We start from the raw sequence: 4793 nt of genomic DNA on the forward strand, positions 1-4793 counted from the left end.
TTATACTCTTCTATAGCATCTTCTTCTGTGCTTCTTACCTCTGTATCTCCCTTGTTAGGTGAGGAGGGAGAAGAAATAACATTATTTTCTACCAATAGTTATCCTGCTACTCCACCTGTCAACAATATTCCTGTGGTATGGAATTCAGGCCGCATCTGCCGTCATGCAAAGCTCAAGACCCGGGACCGGCAGTATAATCCTGTGGAGGTTACCACTAAGGTTGCCAGTAATGGTTCAAAACTCGCGAAAGGTTTCAGCTCAGTCCACAGTGCTGAAGCTTGGCCTTCTGAACATTAGATCACTAGCCTCCAAGGCTTTACTTGTCAATGACATTATTAATGAACACAATCTTAACCTTATTGGCCTTTGTGAGACCTGGTTCAAACCAAATGAGTTTGTAGTGTTAAATGAGGCTTCTCGTCATAACTTTGTGAGTTCGCACTTGGCACGACCATGCAAAAAAGGTGGAGGTGTTGCTCTTTTATCCGAAAATAAGTTGAAATTTACTCCTAATACCCCTACTAGTTTTAAAACGTTTGAAGCACTTGAGGTCCTTAATGTCAACACCAATGTATTTAGTTGTTGTGTATCGCCCACCTGGACCGTACTCAAATTCTTTGGAAGAATTTTCGGAACTGTTAACAGACTTAGTAACTTATGCGGAGAATGTTGTAATTATTGGTGATTTGAATGTTCACATACACTCCCCATCAAATTCACTTGCAATTGCATTTAAGTCACTGATTGATACATTTGGTTTCAATCAAATAGTCGATGTGCCCACTCATAAAGATGGGAACACTCTAGATCTCGTCCTGACCCGTGGCGTAGTAGCCTCAAATGTTACAGTGTTACCGTATCTTAATGCCATCTCTGATCACTATTTTGTTAACTGTGAGGTGCTGTTTAATGTTTACTGTGATAAGGAAAATTTAGGCTTTAGCAGTCACAATATCCGCCCTAAAACGGTGTTAGCCTTAAAAGAATTATTACCTACACTGGGTCTGTTGACTCACTTACAAACAACTTCAATACTACTTTGGTTAATGTTCTTAATTCTGTGGCGCCCCTAAGGCATAAATTCCGACCCAAGAAGAATACACCTTGGTTTACTGAAGAAACTAGGTTACTCAAACAAAGTTGCAGAAAAATTGAACGAAAATGGCGCACTACTAAGCTGGAGGTTTTTCGACTGGCCTTGTGTGACAGTTTGCTGAAATATAAAGTAGCTCTTGCCTCAGCTAAAGCTTCATTTTTCTCTAAGATTATTGTTAAACATAAGAATAATCCGAAATTTTTGTTTGACACAGTGGCGAAACTTACCAGACAACAACTTAACCCAAATGGTTGCACTTATTCTGCTAACGACATTATAAATTTTTAAATAATAATGTAATAATTCATGCGTTTATTACTACTCGGCTTGATTACTGTAATGTATTGCTTTCTGGTCTCCCGATGTCTAGCATTAAAAGTTTGCAGCTGGTTCAGAATGTGGCAGCTAGACTTTTGACTAAGACCAAAAAGTTTGAGCATATTACTCCTGTATTGGCCAACTTGCATTGGCTCCCAGTCCACTTAAGATGTGACTTTAAGATTATCTTATTAACATAAAAATGTTTGCATGGGCTTGCACCCTCTTATCTCTCCGATTTGATTTCCCCCTATGTTCCTGCACGGAGTCTGCGCTCGGAAAATGCCGGTCTACTTGTGACTCCGAGAGCCAAGAAGTCTGCAGGCTCGAGAGCGTTCTCCATCCGGGCCCCGGTGTTATGGAACGCCCTGCCTCTGGAGATAAGATCTGCAACCTCAGCTGAAGTTTTTAAATCGAGGCTTAAGACACACTTCTATTCCAAAGCATATGATCTATGCCTACCTCATATTCTGTTTTGTCCTGTCTTTTTCCGACGCCTGCCTAGCTGATACGAAGGAGAAGGATGATTTGGGATGGGTCAGCGGACCAGCGTCTGACCTGCAGCATGTCAACCCCTGCATTTACCAGCTGGCAGAGATGGGAGGCAGCGTCGTGGCCGTCATAGACTTTCTGGACTGGTTTGCAGGCTGGGGGCGTCGTTGATGTCATGCACTTTCCGGACATTTTCGACATCTTATCTAATGTTTACTATTATGTGTACAGTAATGCAAATTGTAATTCACCCTGGTCAATCCTGTAAAGGGGTTTACCACATGTGAGGTCCTTTCTCATGGTTTCTCTTTTCTCCTCACATTGAGGTTTTTGAGTTGTTCCTTGCCCGCATGCTGGTTTAAGATCAGGTAATTGTGTAATTTTGTAATTGTAATCCTGTGCAGTCCTTTGAGACATTTTTGTGATTAAGGGCTATATAAATAAATGTGACTTGACTTGACTTGAACTGTCCGTGGGCGCTGGGTGAGGGAAAGAAGGACTGTGCTATCTACATGCATTAAGGAAATTGGTGGAGAGAAGAAGTATCAATCCAAATATAATAGTATGGAAAGTACTTAGAATTGATAAAATCACTATTTGGATGTATACCCTCTACGCTAGTCAGAGGAGCGAGAACGTGGAGAAACACCTCTTATTCCCTTGCCACTTTTCCATGCATACCAATGGGTCTGAATCGAAGCCATCTTTTAATTGGGGATAGATAGACCACTTTATATGCAGCCAGATCTTCCGCACCTTTAGCCTTTTTCCTGACTGGTGCCATGATTGCATTAAATACATGATCTGCTTGAAATGTTTTTGTGTGGTGTTCAAAGATGTCTGACATATAACTGCGAGGCTTTGAACGCACGAGAAGCCTTCCCCTACATGCCATTAGTCAAAGACCGAATATTTAATCATCCCCTGCTCTGGTATTGATTTTCTATTACGTGACAACTATTTTATAAAAATACATTTGACAGAATCCTCTACTGGAGCTGCACTGCCAATAGATGACCTTGGACTTGTTTAGTAGTATCAAAACACTGCATCACATACTGCAGATATCTTGCCTTAGAGCTTTGCCGAGTCTAATAAATCACTTGGAAATGCCCAGAAGGCTCACTTGATTATGCTCTGGAGACAACATAAGGGATTCATGGGAAAACATAAAGCTGTGAGCCAGGAAGACGGCTTCCAGGTGCACCTCAAATGCAAGGTAACACTATTATTTTAATCTTTTTTTATTGTTATTATATCAGACTTCCATGGATTTAAGTTGACAATTAGGGAGATTTTCAGAAATTGAAAGCATTGATCGGTGGACAATACGTTCTAAAAATGTAATTTAATTTTTAAATGTTTTAATTAATTCATTTTAAATTACTGAACAACCTTGTTGAATATTTTATGATTACTAAGTGGGAAATCGATGTGCCAATAACATGTCCATTCCCTTGAGTTAGTTTTGGTAAATATGTTCAGTATATTGCGTTCACAAAGGAAATTTACATATTTGATGACTAGTATTCCATTTGGATACCATTTACTCTTTTTTCATACATTTAAAAGGGTATATCGTGGAATATTTGACCACCAGATGGCACTATGGTGTCTAATGTGAAGAAACACAGTGCCAAATGAGTTCAGTTTTGCAGAAGGATGCCAGACAAACAAGGCAGCAACTACTGAGAATGGATTCCGCTATGTAAAATAAATAATAATTTATACACCTATAAATTTGTATAAAATATAACATTTGTATGATAATTCATGTTTTTTTTGCCTATTATTCAAAACAATGTTGTTGTTTTTTTTTTTTTTTACTAAATGAAGGTGTTTGTAACACAAGGTTCACCCCCATAACAATTCACCTCAAATTTAATTCAAAAATGTACCCAAAGTCGATTGAATTCTGTTCTCGAATCATTTAGAGAATACGGAGAGTTTTGGTCTCTTTTGAAAGGTAATACTGGGAAATGTTGTCCCAAACTGAAGTAATCATTGTAAGTGCTACTACTTTTTAGTTTTGCCTGTTTAAAAAAAAAAAAAAAAGAATAATATATATACAGGGAGTGCAGAATTATTAGGCAAATGAGTATTTTGACCACATCATCCTCTTTATGCATGTTGTCTTATTCCAAGCTGTATAGGCTCGAAAGCCTACTACCAATTAAGCATATCAGGTGATGTGCATCTCTGTAATGAGAAGGGGTGTGGTCTAATGACATCAACACCCTATATCAGGTGTGCATAATTATTAGGCAACTTCCTTTCCTTTGGCAAAATGGGTCAGAAGAGGGACTTGACAGGCTCTGAATTTCGTAGAGGTTTATTGTTCTTTATTGTTTATCAATTATCCATTATCCGATATCGGTGAAATCGTAATACACTACAAAGCCAAGAGGCCGAGACACTTGTTCCCAGCCAAAAGGCTCAGTCAAGGTCCTAGCCACAGGGCCGGGCAGTGATCAATGCGAATGCACCATTCCCGGAGGTACTGCAATACCGGGCTGATGCGTGGATTGGACAAAGCAAGCTCTTATTCCATCTCCCAATTGCAAAAATCAAGTACTAGTGTCCTTCATTGAAGCACACAGTCTGACAATCATAGTCGCCAAAGACGACACAGTGAACAAGTACACAGTCCTAAAAACGGTGCACATTTGTGACTACTTAGATAGTACTCGGATGTCATGTCAAGCGTGTTTGGAGAAAGGAGAATTAAGAGGAAAATCCAAAGAACACCATCCCTACTCTGTAAAATGGGAGTGGTAGCATCATGCTTTGGGGTGTTTTTCTGCACACGGGGAAGGATGAGTGCACTGCATTAATGAAAGAATGACTGGGGCCGCGTATTGTGAAATTTTGAGGAACAACCTCCTTC

The 4793-nt window shown here is 39.6% G+C and overlaps 1 pseudogene; it reads right to left on the reverse strand.

Moving 5' to 3' along the window:
* Nucleotides 1–4381: 4381 nt before the first annotated feature.
* LOC148369342 (U2 spliceosomal RNA) lies at nucleotides 4382–4542 on the reverse strand (annotated as a pseudogene).
* Nucleotides 4543–4793: the final 251 nt, after the last annotated feature.

Source organism: Urocampus carinirostris, chromosome 3, assembly GCF_059441175.1.
Source record: "Urocampus carinirostris isolate Australia breed hairy pipefish chromosome 3, RoL_Ucar_1.0, whole genome shotgun sequence".
Classification (NCBI taxonomy): Eukaryota; Metazoa; Chordata; class Actinopteri; order Syngnathiformes; family Syngnathidae; genus Urocampus; species Urocampus carinirostris.